The 15,940-nt window shown below is 41.8% G+C and overlaps 1 protein-coding gene across 8 annotated transcripts in view; it reads left to right on the top strand.

The window, feature by feature from the left end:
* The window catches only part of LAMA2 (laminin subunit alpha 2), a 1,276,598-nt gene that overhangs the window by 666,200 nt on the left and 594,458 nt on the right, over window positions 1–15,940 (top strand). The window lies entirely within an intron of this gene.

Raw genomic sequence — 15,940 nt, 5'->3', positions numbered from 1 at the left:
CTAACTTTTTAATACATTTTCTGACATTGATTTCACTGTTGTTATTTTTTTCCTCATATATCATAATAGCCTTTGGTTGTGAAAATAAATGTAATAGGAATGCCACTAACATCCCATGTATGTTTAAGTTGATTTGTTCTTTTTTCTATACAATAGCTGGGGAAAAAAATGTTGGGCTGAAAACTCGGTAGCTTAGGTCAAAAAAGGGAATTGTGCAATATACATTTTATATGTACAGTAAGTAGCAGAAGAAAGTTTCCTGTATGGCTCTTTTAGTTAGAAGTAAAGTGTTTACTACTGCTATGATCATGATACATCCTGCAACAGGCATCGAGGGAAGTATGCCAACTGTGCAGGTCAGATCTATGGGTTTACTTTGTGTCTTTCAGTTTATTGTGGGTGCCTTACTGCCTTTAATTGGAAATTAAAAGTTATATTTATTATTATTATTATTATTATTATTATTATTAGTGATCCCATACATTTTGTTTTTTTGCTCTTTATTATCGCATTGTAAATGTGACGTTATTGATACATGTTCAATCATGATTTAAAGCAATATATTTTAAGCCTATTCTAAGTTTAGAGTTTGAAACTCTCAAAAGCAACAGCTGAAATAAACATCTCTGTAGATCGTATTTCAATCTGAAACCTCTTATGTGAGTAAGAAATGAAACAATTACAATTAAAACTTGACATTATAAACTATAAATCTGGTCACATCAAGGTTCGCTCACACTCATTCGCTGGCCCCCATTAAATTATCAAAATGTTTAATTGGAAAGCATATATATTTATTTATTTATTTATTTATATATTTATAGTATGTTATGACTTTTCCTTTTCTATTTTATTCTTCTGTCAAAATGCATGTTACTGCATGCTTATCCTGTTTGCCAGATGCAATCATTTGTGTTTTCCCTAATTTGCCTTTTATGCTTTAAATTCAAATCTATTACACTGTAGATGGAGGTGTACATTTACCAAAGACCAAGTAAGACATTGATTTAAAACAGGGTGGGGGCAAACAGGGGTAAAATTCCATATTTACTCAAAGTTAATTTTTTGGCTGATTTTGTATTCATTTTTAAACTCATGTCTCTGTTGGTCACTTATTTTAGTACAAAGTCAATCATTTTTTTTGTCAGTTCCATTCAAAATTGACTGCAAATAGATATAAAAAATTTGTTATAAAAATGGGCAAAAATGACTACCACTTCCTGCTGATTTTCTATTAGCCAAAACATACCACATGCAAAAAGCTGCTGTGGTTCCTCTAATTCTGGTTTGCATACATCGCCGATGAGGGGTACCTGCATTTGTTTGTGTACATCTCCAATGTGGGATGCCTGCATTGGTTTGTCTACATCTCTGATGGTGGGGTACCGCCGTATCAATGATGGTTTGCATACATCCCCGATGGTGGGATGCCTGCATTGGTTTGCATACATCTCTGATGATGGGGTTTCTGCAATGGTTTGCATACATCTCCGATGGTGGGGAGCCTGCGCAGTTCCCCATGAGCCGTTTGATTCATTGACGGATGCTATGGCGATTGCGGCTGTGATTGTTCATGGATGATGTGTGAAATTATGCAAAACCCAGAAGTCCTGAAAAGTACAGAGATGTCCACCAGAGTTATGGTAAAAGCTTAGCAACTGCATATACATTCTCAGCTCACACACAGATCCTTCAATATTCGTCAGTTCGAGTTCATCAATGGCCAAGCAGCATGGCAGCCTGAACAGAGACACCTAAGAACGGCCATGACAGACCTGTGTTCACTGCCCACAAATGGTGCCTGACGGTCAATCACTCTGACTGTTAAACACTGCGAGCAGCATCGCTATCAGACTTTGACGTATGCTCAGTGCGAAGCATATGCATCCACAATTTACAGATAATAACTCAATTGCAAAAATATCATTCATACTTTCATAGGCATCATGATGAAAGTTTAGGCAAAAGAATACTAGATGATTTAAAAGTGATCTGCATACACCATTACCCTGTATGTCGGATGTGGTTACATTGCCGGCAAACGGGATCCCGGCAGAAAGGAAATCGACGCTGGAATCCCAACCACTTGACAATGCCAACAATGCCAGAGTCCCAGCTAATAGGGACCATTCCCACTCGTGGGTGTCCACGACACAAATAGAGTGGGAATAGATCCTGTGGCGAGAGCAGCGATCCCGGAAGGGGCTTTGTTGTGCTCGATCCCCTTCCGGCATTCTGGCCGCTGGGATCCCAGCGTCGATATGCTGATCCCGGTCGCCGGCATACCATACCCAATGCCTGTGTATTGTGGGTCCTTCTTCATGGACATTTTTCCTTTGTTTAAGTGGAAGCTATTAGCAAAATGTAACTTTATTTAGTATTAAAATACTAGTAAATTATCATACTGCCAATGACCCACTCATGGCAAATTTGAAGGGCTACTTGTCCCCATTCATAAAGCTTGACCTCGCAGCTGGGGTTGGGTACGGGATCTCAGTGGTCGAGATCCCGGCATTTAGAATACTGACGCCGAGATACCGACTGCCAGAATTCCAGCAGGGGGGTGAGTGCAACAAAGCCCCATATGAACACTCAGTAGTGGGACTAGCTGTGGCGGTGCTGCCGGCATTCTGGCTGTCGGTATCCCGGCTGCCGGGATCCTGACTAAATCCTCTCAACTGCATTCAATGCATTAGACAACCATCTATTCATAAATATTTTTCACTCCCTTGGCCTTATTGACACTGTTTTCTCCTGTTTTCCTCCAACATTTCTGATTACTCCTTCAGTGTCTCTAATTCGGACTCATGCTTCCCTCCGCTCCCCTTCTTCCTGATGACATCCCTCAAGGCTCTTTTTCAACCCTCTACTTTTCTCCAAGTTTTTTCGTCATAAACTAACCCTATCAATTCTTTTGCCTCCGAAATCACATTTCTGTGAATGACACACAAATCTACCTCTCCTCCATTTCTCTTTTATCCAGTGTATCTTGTCTTTCTGCCATCTCCACCTAGATGTCCCAACACTACTGCATCCTGTGCGACCAGGTCAGATAAGACACTTTATGGTATTGTCGCATCTGATGCGACCATGCCATGCAAGTGGTTAATTCTTGCTTCTCACCCTGGATTTTAAAGCCCTCTCATGCTTCTTCCCTTTATCTATCTCGTACCTGGTCTTGAGGTACATTCCTGACTGGTGCAGTTTTGTGCCACCTTGCAAATAAGCAATGATTCTGGCAATGATGGTACAGTCTATTGTGTTTATGTTACTATGTTCAGAATAACAGCAATTAAAATTGTAATAGCAGGCAACTTTTCTGACACCTCCTGCTTAAAACCCAAAAAGTCAAGAGGATCATGAAACCCTTCTTTCTCAGTCTGTATTCATAATGAAAATCGACCTCAAGCGAGATTTTGCCCTTCTGCACCACGATATTATATTTCATCCTTCCTGGCCATTATTTTACAATTAATATTCGTGATAATAATTGTTAGTAGAATAATTTAAAACTCATTTTTCAAAACATTATCCATGACATTCTAATTGACAGCACAACTCCTATGGGTTACATGCAGTATCTCTGCAGGCGGGATGCAGGCTGTCAATATCTCGACAGTGGGATCCCGCCCGCCAGAATGCCAACAGTGGGGTGAGCGCTAAGAGACCTCTTGCGGGCTCACCACAGGTTCTATTCCCACTCTATGGGTGTCGTGGACACCCATGAGTGGGAATAGCCCTGGTGCACCGGGATTCCGGCTGCCGGCATTGTCTGCTGTCGGGATTTCGGCATCTGTATCCTGAACGCCAAGATCCTAACAGCCGGCATTTTAACTGCATCTAACTTCTATATGTTCACTTACTGTATGTCAGTAATAAAGCTTATATCTAGGCTGCTGCAGTTCCTGAAAATCATAGTTGTGCAGTATATACAGCTCCATTCTGACCAGTGTTGTCAGTCAAAGCCAAATTTCTTGCAAATCTGTTGTTCCTGACAGAGGAGCCATAGTAAGTTGCAATTTTCCAGGCTAGATACATACGTTTTTGCTTTCACTGACTATGGACTGAGAACAGCATTTTATAAAATATTCTAAATGTAGTATAATTTTAATTTTCAAAGGAATTGCCTTTGTATTTATTTATTTTAACACTCTTTTCTGTTTACTCCACTTTCCTCAATAAAAATATGGAAAATATGTACTTTTCTGTATTGTTTGTTCTTTTTATATGTTCTAGGTATCTCGCAACAATTTGATATGGTTGTTTAGAAACTGCACTCTTCAATTAGGCTTTTCACATAATAGGTGCAGAAAACAACGTGTTTATAAAAACAAAAAACTCTGTTTTTAAGATTTTTTAAAATGCTATATTTGTAACAGCAATATAAAACAAATACAGAATAATCAGTTTAAGCAAAATGCGAATACTGTCAAATACAATTCAATACCCAACAGAAATAAAAAGTGGAGACAAAAAGAGGGTGTGAGGATTTTAGCTGTATTTGGTTAAGTCATTTGATTTCAAAATACTGTATTGTTCTATGATTATCACATTTAGTTGGATCTTTTATTTGACTGTTATAATAATTTAATAGATGTGAGGAGTCAGGATATTTTTCTTCTTGCATAATATAATAGAAAAAACCTGTACTATTTGTGGCACTAATATTTTTTCAAATATTATATAATAAGTAGAGAAGTGCAATTCAATTCTTTAGAAATCCGAGCAAAACCACATTTTGTGGATCCGAACCGAGTCCAAGTTCAGATCTCCTGAAGACATCCGAACTAAAATGAGTCCTGGTTCATATCTTCCATCAGTTCTGAATTTGGATTTTAAATCTGAATTTTGGGTTTTGTATTGCAAAAATTACATGATTTTAGCAGTTTTTATCCAATTTCAAGAAATCCAAAACACTTGAGGGTGTTTTGCAAAAACAAAACTGAAACCAAAACACGACAATGAAATTAGAGCCCAAACTATCAAAATCTCTAATAATAATGCAATGAATTCAGAGGGCTTTTTTTTTTATTGAAGTGATCATTTTATCTCTTTTTCCATAAAATATTTCTTCAATTTTTAAACTGCAGTTTAGTGAAGTTTTGGAAGGGCACAGTTATTCAAGTATTGATGCATAAGTGTTAGTGTTATTTAAATAGGAATGTTGTATAGAGCTTTGTGAAAGTTATATATACAGACTCTGAATCTGGTGTTTATTTGTTATTATTTATTACCAGTTATTTATATATTGCACACATATTCAGCAGTGCTTTACAGAGAATATTTGCCCATTCACATCAGTCCTTACAGTCTGTATTCCCTACCACATGTACACACACACACACACACACACACACACACACACACACACACACACACACATATATTCACACTAGGGTTAATTTTGTTTGGAGCCAATTAACCTACCAGTATATTTTTGGATTGTGGGAGGAAACTGGACTACCCGAGGGAAACCCACCCAAATATGGGGAGAAAATACTTATTCCACACCGTTAAGGTCATGGTGGGAATCGAACCAATGACCTCAGTGCTGTGAGGCAGTAATTCTAATCATTACACTATCCGTACTGTTTGACATAACACTGTTAAACTGGATGCTCAGTTATTACCAACTAATCATTTTAAGCTACAAAATCCAATCTTAGATTTCTTCCTGTCTTTGAAAAACACTGTGCAGTGACAATTGAAGCCGTAATAATTAATCTGCAACATCTTTCCTGTTCTGTCAGAGAATACACTATTTCATCTAGGCAGTGGGTGGGAGACACCAAATGGAATATGGCTGCTAAAAGATACCACTATAGGAAGGGGCTAAATGATGAAATATGGATTTACCACAAGGCCTACAGGAATTTATTGAATGCTGCATTGATATTGACTTATGCCTTACTAAATGGAAGAAAGAGAAGCATAAAACTAACCACACTCCAAAGCCTCCTAAAGTTACTCACCCATGTCTAGATTCGCTCTATGCCTGTACCTGAGATTTCAGACTCAAGCCTACTGTATATAGTTGGAGGTGAAGGTTCTGCTCTCTAAATGAAAGTTTAATTGTGCTAGTCCTATGCATATCTTAGCAGAATGCACTTTACGTAAGAAAATACGTAAAGTGTTCAGGAAACACTTGAGACTTCAACCCTATAAAGGGTGGGGCCAGTTATAAGCCCTGTCACTGACACCCCTTTTCCACTAGCTCTAAAAACATGGGTAAATGCACAGGTGCGCGCATTTACCCGTTTTTTTCTAGTGGAAACGGCCACCCCTGCAAATTCCCAGATCAAGTGATCCGGGAATCCTACCCGGGTAGCTTAACGGGTTGAACACGTGTTCAACCTGGTAAGCTGTGTAGTGAAAACGGAAGCAGTGTCGATGCGACACGGCTCCCGTTCACAGTGTATGGAAGGGCGGCGCTGGGAGATCATGTGATCTCCCAGCGCTGCCCCTGCTGCATCACCAGAAGCATCACCAACCCGGCAATATGCCAGGTTCATGAGCGCAGTGTAGAAGGGGGCTCTAGCATGGGTCACAGCTGTGTCAGGGTCCCGGCTGCGACCCGTGTTAGATAGTGGAAAAGGGGTATATCAAACAACTCAATTCAATTACATTTTTACCAAACTGTTATATCCACAATTAGCTTAAAACAATTTCTATAGAATTTCTATAGAAGCAATTACATAGATAAGAGGCTGGTAGAGCAGTATCTGATACCTACTGATAAGAATCTTATCTGAAATGATGATTTTTTTTTTCTAAATATTTTATTGTAAAACTGCAGAATACATAGAATTTCAGTGGTCAAGTTTTGACTGTCATTGGAAGAAATAAAATAGAACATACTCTGAGGGCACAAATAGACATGAGGTACAGTAAATTTACTACAACAGGTATATAACACCTGGCGATACAGGAACACATTATAGTTATGATCCCATGGTGGAGAACAGGATTACATTAGAAAAAATGTAAAAGATATTATAATGAGGGGGAGTTCCGGAGGACAGTATTTTTTTTATTATACCAGGCAGTGAGTTGGACTGCGGTACAAAGACTGTGCGTGACCTGTAGAGAAAGGGTATGGATATAGGGGACGAAATAGAAATAACATTTTTTTGACTCCTTTGTCTTTATTAAGGGACCTCTCCAGCCAGTCCAATTGAAATAAATATAACATTCTAGGATGTAGAAGGGCTAATAACAATGTTGAGACAAGATAGTTTTCTTTTCAGCAGCTGCGATCTTCGCCAACAGTTGGCGGGTACTTCTGGAGAGATCAGATGAACTATACATTGGCATGATATTCCAAATGTCCCACTCGGTGTTAGTTTAAGTACAATTCCCAAAGTTGTAGATAGATATGTGTGAACAGATTCCAAGAACTTCTGCATCTCCACACAGGACCACATACAATGCATCAAGTCTGCATCGGGTTGGGAGTATTTAAAACAGTTGGAGTCTGTAGAGATTCCAGTGAGGAATCTCAATTTAGGATTGAAAAATGCGCGGTGCAATCATTTCTTTTGCATTTCTGCGTAGGATGCAGATATTTGTTATTTATTAAGTTTGACAAAAAATTTAAGGATTTTGGTGAGCAGTATGGTAGAGTACATAAAATTCTATTTAGCAATGCCAGCTGGTCTATTTTACAATGGATACGACCATAAAACATGGAAGTGGTGAACAGCATAGTAGAGTAGCGTGATAGCACATCATCCAAACATTGGATTTCAGGTGGAGGTTGGAGATCGGGGCAATATGGCAGTTACATAGTTACGGATTTGGAAATAGGCAAATAAAGGGATCTGAATATGTGAGACTGTATCATGCAGTTGATCATGAGAGTAAATAGTCATTGTGGATGGGTCTATTAATTGGTGAATATAGCGGAACCCTTGGGAGTTCCAGGCGGCAAAAAGTTGTGTTTTAAAGCTAGCTGTGGTGCTCGATGGTTAAAAAAAGGGAAATAATATGGGGAAGCTTCATTTGAGCTCTTGCCTGTCACCAGAACAAACATGTAGTATAAAAAAAATAGATTTAGTGTGGTGTGCGGTGATAAAAACGAAGGGCGAGTGTGTAAAAAGCTAGCTAGCGGGACATCAGTACTAAAAGATTTCTTTAAAGGTGTATTAGCAAATCCATTTGTGCCTTTAATCTAATTTACAGTATCACATAACAGCAATTTGATGCCAGTTTATAAGACCGAAGACAAGGAAGGTTTACTCCACCTGAAGTGGGTGGGTGGCTGAGTTTAAACAGAGAGATTCTGGGCTTTTTGCCTGCCCAAATGAACTTGCTGATAGCTCTGTTTAAGAGTTTCAGGTCTGATTCTAAAGGCAGTAATGGGTGCGCTTGGAGCGGGTATAAAAGCCTAGGGAAAGATATCATTTTAATTAGTTGACATCTGCCGAGATACGAGAGGGGATTCAAAATGTGTGAGAGCACATAATGTTATGGTAGGATAGTTGGTTGAGTAGAACACCAAAGGTCAGGGCATAATATGAAGGCCTAAATATTTCAAAGTGGTCTCGGCCCAATGAAAGGGGAAATAACCATTCCAGCCTCTGGTGACATCAGAATGCAAGGCCAAAGACTCCATTTTTGGTGTAATTTTTTAAAAAGCCTGAGACCAAATGAAACTTCTGTTTGGGCATTGCACATGTTGGTTCTTAAAATACAATAATAAATCATCAGCCTATGCCGAAACTTTTAGGGTGATGTCTTTTAGGGTGATATGAACTCCATGCCATTCTTGACATGAAAGGAAAGTACATATAAAAGGATCTATAGCCAAGCTGAACAGCAAAGGAGACAGTGGGCAGCCTTGGCGTGTGCCCCATTTCAACCTCAGAAAAAAACTATTCAGGCCTTTGATTGTGAGGAATACTGTAGGAGTGTGATATAATAATCTGAATACAGTCACAAAAGTTGATCCAAAATGCTGTAAGTGAAGGTAATAGGTGTGAACATGACACTCTATCAAAGTCAGCATCACAACTGACAAGGAGTGTGTGTTTATCTTTTCCTTGATAGGTTTTGGTCAACACAGCAACCAAATGATGTATATTGTGCACCAAATTTCAGTCCTTCATGAATCCCATTTGTCAGGGATGTATGAGATGAGGGATTACTAATTACAAGTATTGGGCAATGATTCCAGTAAAAGTTTAAAGTCCTGGTTGAGCAGTGAGATAGGTCAATGTGATTGAGGTATAGTAGGGTCTCTGCCTGGCTTCGTTAGGAGTATAATACTGGCCTGATCAACTATGAGTTAATACTATTGGGATAAAATGTTTCAGATGTATGTGCTGATTTAATACTTAAACAAAGGACTTGATTTTAACAGTTGTACAATGTATCTCACATACTAAGTGTGCATACAGTATACTATACTAATAATTAGTAAAAGAAAGAAAATATTATGGGCGCTCGGAGGGGATGATAGTGCAACAGCTGCTGGTTTTGTAAATATACAAATTTATTGGTAAAAAGTTATTTCTAAAAATAGACACTGAATGGCTGAATGCCTCAACATTGCATATACACAGTTGAACAAATATAAAACATGTGAAATAAAATAAAGGACTGTGTCCTGAAGCTCAGAACTTGCTGGTAATTATACACAAAGCCTGTTAGACGTTAATTATTGCATGCATAAGCCGGCTGTTAATGGCTACAAAGGGTTAAAGCATATTGAGCTCAATTGCAAAAAAAGAAAAAAGCTGGTTGTTACTTGATAGAGCCTGTTAATACTTCACCGATGCAGAGCTGATATGATGAATGTTCAATAAAAGGCTGGTGATAATATCAATTGGACTGGGTCCACATCTGTCTAATGTCCATGGAGATTACTTGATCCACTGGCTAGCTTAATAGCAGACCGCTCAGCGGCGGTTCCCTTGCACAGGTCCTGCTGTTAGTGGTGCAGTGTGCTGACAGCTAACGCTGGGCCAGGGTGAGGATGGAGACAGAGAGTCCAAGGCGCAAGTCCTGGGTAACAGGGGACGCTGTGATGCCGCGTTCCGCGGCTTCCGGGTTCGGGGCTTCCGGCTTCCGGCTGCGTTCCACCTGCGTTCCACAGTCAAAGATAAGTCACCTGACACGTTTCTCCGCCTCCAAAGTGGGCGGTTTCATCAGAGGTATATGCCTCTGATGAAACCGCCCACTATCATCCCCTCCGAGCGCCCACAATATTTTCTTTCTTTTTCTGCTTGAGTACGGTAGATACCCAGGTCTACCATTGTGGGCAGCCAGAAGGGTAGTTAGCAATTTATATAAAAAAATTAATATTATCCTTGCTAATTTTGAACTAATCAGCGCCCACATTTGTCTTTGGATTTTTTTTACTAATAATTAGTGTCTAGTGTTGTTATATAGTGCATGATATTGCCAACAAGCAGGCGTAATATTGCAACTTGTGGGACTACAAAGGATCTAAAATTATCATTAGTAGATTATATTTGAATGCAGCGTTTCAGACCCATGTGGTGATTTAATAAACACTGAGCTAGGAGATAGTTATATAGGTGAAGGTGCAATATCTACACTACAAGGTAAATTTATTAAAGTGTGAGTATTTTAGATCTGGTGATGTCGCCCATAGCAACCAATCAGATTCTATCTATTATCTTCTTGAAGCAGCTAGATAAATGGTAAGTAGAATCTGATTGGTTTCTATGAGCAATATCACCAGTTCTAAAAAAAAAACCTCACCTTAGTAAATGTACCCCTACATGTGCTGAAATTGTGGACTTGATTGTAAGATTATAAGGACACAATCGTAAATCCACATTATCCCACTCATATTAGTTAACAACACATTATATTTGCTTATGCACTAGTGCGGGAATACCGCCAAGAAGCAGGTTTTATTTAAAATTGGGGGCCCAACCTGTTTTATCCCACCTATTCTACTGACATCATAATACCTGTTTAGTACAGTGATACTGCCAACAACCTAGTACAGTTTACAATTTATGGGACTGTATGTGAAAGTAACTCAATGAACTATAGGACATTATTATAGTGCTGGTACTAGTTGCTCAAGGAACAAGAGTGGTCAATTTAGCAATACATCTTTTGCAGGAATGTTATGAATCCACAGTGTTATAAGCAGCAAACAACATATTATTTACATTTTTATATTATATTAAGGAAATACCAGACTATATGTATTTATATTTGGAACCATTTACAGGTATTGTAATATCATAGTAACATAGTTGATGAGGTTGAAAAAATAAGATTTTAAACCTACCGGTAAATCTTTTTCTCCTAGTCCGTAGAGGATGCTGGGGACTCCGAAAGGACCATGGGGTATAGACGGGCTCCACAGGAGACATGGGCACTTTAAGACCTTTTAATGGGCGTGAGCTGGCTCCTCCCTCTATGCCCCTCCTCCAGACCTCAGTTATAGAACTGTGCCCAGAGGAGACGGACAGTACGAGGAAAGGAATTTTGTTAATCTAAGGGCGAGATACATACCAGCCCACACCACACACACACCGTACAACATGGTATATACTGAACCAGTTTAACAGTATGAACAAACAGTATCAGCCAGAGACTGATCTCAACTGTAACATAACCCTTATGTAAGCAACAACTATATACAAGACTTGCAGATTTAGTCCGCACTGGGACTGGCGCCCAGCATCCTCTACGGACTAGGAGAAAAAGATTTACCGGTAGGTTTAAAATCTTATTTTCTCTTACGTCCTAGAGGATGCTGGGGACTCTGTAAGGACCATGGGGTTTATACCAAAGCTCCAGACCGGGCGGGAGAGTGCAGATGACTCTGCAGCACCGATTGAGCAAACATGAGGTCCTCATCAGCCAGGGTATCAAACTTGTAACATTTTGCAAAAGTGTTTGAACCCGACCACGTAGCTGCTCGGCAAAGCTGCAATGCCGAGACGCCTCGGGCAGCCGCCCTAGAAGAGCCCACCTTCCTAGTGGAATGGGCCTTTACTGATTTTGGTAATGGCAATCCAGCCGTAGAATGAGCCTGATGAATCGTGTTACAGATCCAGCGTGCAATAATCTGCTTAGAAGCAGGAGCGCCAACCTTGTTGGCTGCATACAGAACAAACAGTGCCTCTGTTTTCCTAACCCGAGCCGTTCTGGCTATATAAATTTTTTAAGGCCCTGACTACATCAAGGGACTTGGAATCCTCCAAGGCATTCGTAGCCACAGGCACCACAATAGGTTGGTTCATGTGAAAAGACGAAACCACCTTAGGCAGAAATTGAGGACGAGTCCTCAACTCTGCTCGATCCACATGGAAAATCAGATAGGGGCTCTTGTGAGACAAAGCCGCCAATTCGGACACCCACCTTGCAGACGCCAAGGCCAACAACATGACCACTTTCCAAGTGAGAAACTTCAATTCAACTGTTTGAAGAGGTTCAAACCAGTGCGATTTAAGGAACTGTAACACCACGTTAAGGTCCCACGGTGCCACTGGGGGCACAAAAGGAGGTTGGATGTGCAGTACTCCTTTTACTAAAGTCTGGACTTCTGGGAGAGAAGCCAATTCCTTCTGAAAGAATATAGATAAGGCCGAAATCTGCACCTTAATGCACTTTAGGCCCATATCCACTCCTGTCTGTAGAAAATGGAGAAAACGACCCAGCTGAAAATCTTCCGTAGGAGCATTCTTGGTTTCACACCAAGACACATATTCCCTCCAGATACAGTGATAGTGCTTCGCCGTTACCTCCTTCCTAGCTTTTAATAGAGTAGGGATGACTTCCCCCGGAATACCTTTCCTAGCTAGGATCTGGTGTTCAACCGCCATGCCGTCAAACGTAACCGCGGTAAGTCTTGGAACACACACGACCCCTGTTGTAACAGGTCCTCTCTGAGAGGAAGCGGCCAAGGATCTTCTGTGATCATTTCCTGAAGATCTGGATACCAGGCCCTTCGAGGCCAATCTGGGACAATGAGTATTGTCTGCACTCTTGTTCGTCCTATTATTCTCAATATTTTTGAGATGAGTGGAAGTGGAGGGAACACATAGACCGACAGAAACAGCCACGGTGTCACTAGGGCATCCACTGCCACTGCCTGAGGGTCCCTTGACCTGGAACAATACGTCCGAAGCTTCCTGTTGAGGCGTGATGCCATCATGTCTATTTGAGGGAGTCCCCAACAACCTGTTACCTCTGCAAAGACTTCTTGATGAAGTCCCCACTCCCCTGGATGGAGATTGTGCCTGCTGAGGAAGTCTGCTTCCCAGTTTTCTACTCCCGGAATGAAAACTGCTGATAGAGCGCTTACATGGTTTTCCGCCCAGCGATGAATCCTGGTGGCTTCCGCCATTGCTGCTCTGCTCCTTGTTCCGCCCTGGCGCTTTACATGCGCCATGGCTGTGATGTCTGACTGGATCAGAACGGGTAGGTTGCGAAGAAGATACTCCGCCTGCCTGAGGCCGTTGTATATGGCCCTTAATTCCAGCACATTGATGTGTAGACAAGCCTCCTGGCTTGACCATATTCCCTGAAAAAAAATTTTTTTTTTTTCCCTGGGTGACCGCTCCCCATCCTCGGAGCCTCGCATCCGTGGTCACGAGAACCCAATCTTGAATTCCAAACCTGCGACCCTCTAGAAGGTGATCACTCTGGAGCCACCACAGGAGAGATACCCTGGCCCTGGGGGACAGGCGTATCCTCCGATGCATCTGGACATGGGACCCTGACCACGTGTCCAGAAGGTCCCACTGAAAAGTTCTTGCATGGAACCTGCCGAACAGAATGGCCTCGTAGGCCGCCACCATCTTTCCCAATACTCGAGTGCATTGATGAACTGACACTCTTTTTGGTTTCAGCAGGTCCTGGACCATGTTCTTGAGTCCTGGGCCTTTTCCATTGGGAGAAAAACCCTCTATTTTTCCGTGTCCAGAATCATGCCCAAAAACGACAGCTGAGTTGTCGGAACCAACTGCGACTTTGGCAGATTTAAAATCCAGCCGTGTTGTTGTAGTACTCTCAGGGAGAGAGACACGCTTTTTAGTAAATGTTCTCTTGATCTTGCTTTTATCAGGAGATCGTCCAAGTATGGGATAATTGTGACCCCCTGCTTGCGCAGGAGCACCATCATTTCCGCCATTACCTTGGTGAAAATTCTCGGGGCCGTTAAAAGACAAAACGGCAACGTCTGAAACTGGCAATGACAATCCTGTACAGCGAATCTCAGGTATGCCTGATGAGGAGGATATATGGGGACATGAAGGTATGCATCCTTTATGTCTAGTGAAGTGACACCATAAAATCCTCCCCTTCCAGGCTGGAGATCACTGCCCAGAGAGATTCCATCTTAAATTTGAACCTCTTCAAATATAGGTTTAGGGATTTTAGATTCAGAATTGGTCTGACAGACCACAAATAGGATTGAATAAAACCCCTTCCCCTGTTGCAATAGGGGAACCTTGATAATCAGTTGCTGTTGACACAGCTTTTGTATGGCAGCTGAAACTATTGCTCTCTCTGGGGGAGAAGCTGGCAAGGCCGATTTGAAAAATCGGTGAGGAGGCACATCTTCGAACTCCAGTTTGTAGCCTTGGGATACAATTTTGACCACCCAAGGATCCAAGTCTGACCGAACCCAGACCTGGCTGAAAAGCCGAAGACGTGCCCCTACCGGTGCGGACTCCCGCAGCGGAACCCCAGCGTCATGCGGTGGATTTGGTAGAGGCCGGGGAGGACTTTTGCTCCTGGGAACTAGCCGTAGCTGGTGTTATTTTCCCTCTACCTCTACCTCTGGCGAGGAAGGATGAGCCACGCCCCTTTCTGAACTTTTGAGACCGAAAGGACTGCATATTGAGGTGTTTTCTTTTGCTGTGGGGGAACGTAAGGCAAAAAAGAAGACTTACCCGCGGTAGCTGTGGAAACCAGGTCCGCGAGGCCCTCCCCAAATAAAACTTTACCTTTGTAAGGTAAAGCCTCCATATGTCTCTTTGAGTCAGCATCACCAGTCCATTGACGGGTCCATAGGGACCTTCTAGCAGAAATTGCCATGGCATTGGCTCTTGAACCCAAAAGAGCAATATCTCTCGCAGCCTCCCTCATATATAACGCTGCATCCTTGATGTGACCTAAGGTCAATACAATACTATATTTATCTATGGTGTCCATGTCAGATGACAAGTTATCTGTCCAGGCTGCAATTGCGCTACCCACCCATGCCGATGCTACTACCGGTCTGAGCAGGGCTCCCGTAGTCGCATAAATTGCTTTTAAGGTAGTTTCTTGCCTGCGATCCGCAGGATCCTTTAGGGTCGCCGTGTCCGGGGACGGTAGGGCCACCTTCTTTGACAAGCGCGTCAAGGCCTTGTCCACCGTGGGTGAGGATTCCCACCGTAACCTGTCCTTTGAGGGGAAAGGATATGCCATAGTAATTCTCTTGGGAACCTGCAGTCTCTTGTCTGGAGTTTCCCAAGCTTTTTCAAATAAAGCGTTCAGCTCATGAGATGGGGGAAACGTTACCTCAGGTTTCTTTTCCTTAAACATGCAGACCCTTGTGTCAGGTACAGAGGGGTCCTCTGTGATATGTAATACATCTTTTATTGCAATAATCATGTATTGAAAACTCTTGGCCACCCTTGGGTGTAACCGAGCATCATCATAATCGACACTGGAGTCGGAATCCGTGTCGGTATCAGTGTCTGCTATCTGGGTAAATGGACGTTTATGGGACCCTGAAGGGTCTTGTGATACCGTAAGAGCCATGGATTTACTCCCTCTTTGGTCTTTGGACTCTGCCCTGTCCAATCCCTTATGTAATAAAGCCACACTAGCATTCAAAACATTCCACATGTCCACCCAATCCGCTGTCGGCTGTGCCGACGGAGACACTACCACCATCTGCTCTGCTTCCTCCCTAGACAAGCCTTCCGCTTCAGACATGTCGACACACGCATACTGA

This window comes from Pseudophryne corroboree, chromosome 4, assembly GCF_028390025.1.
Source record: "Pseudophryne corroboree isolate aPseCor3 chromosome 4, aPseCor3.hap2, whole genome shotgun sequence".
NCBI lineage: Eukaryota > Metazoa > Chordata > Amphibia > Anura > Myobatrachidae > Pseudophryne > Pseudophryne corroboree.
Note: the sequence above shows the minus strand (reverse complement) of the source record. Positions and strands in the feature narration are given on the sequence as shown.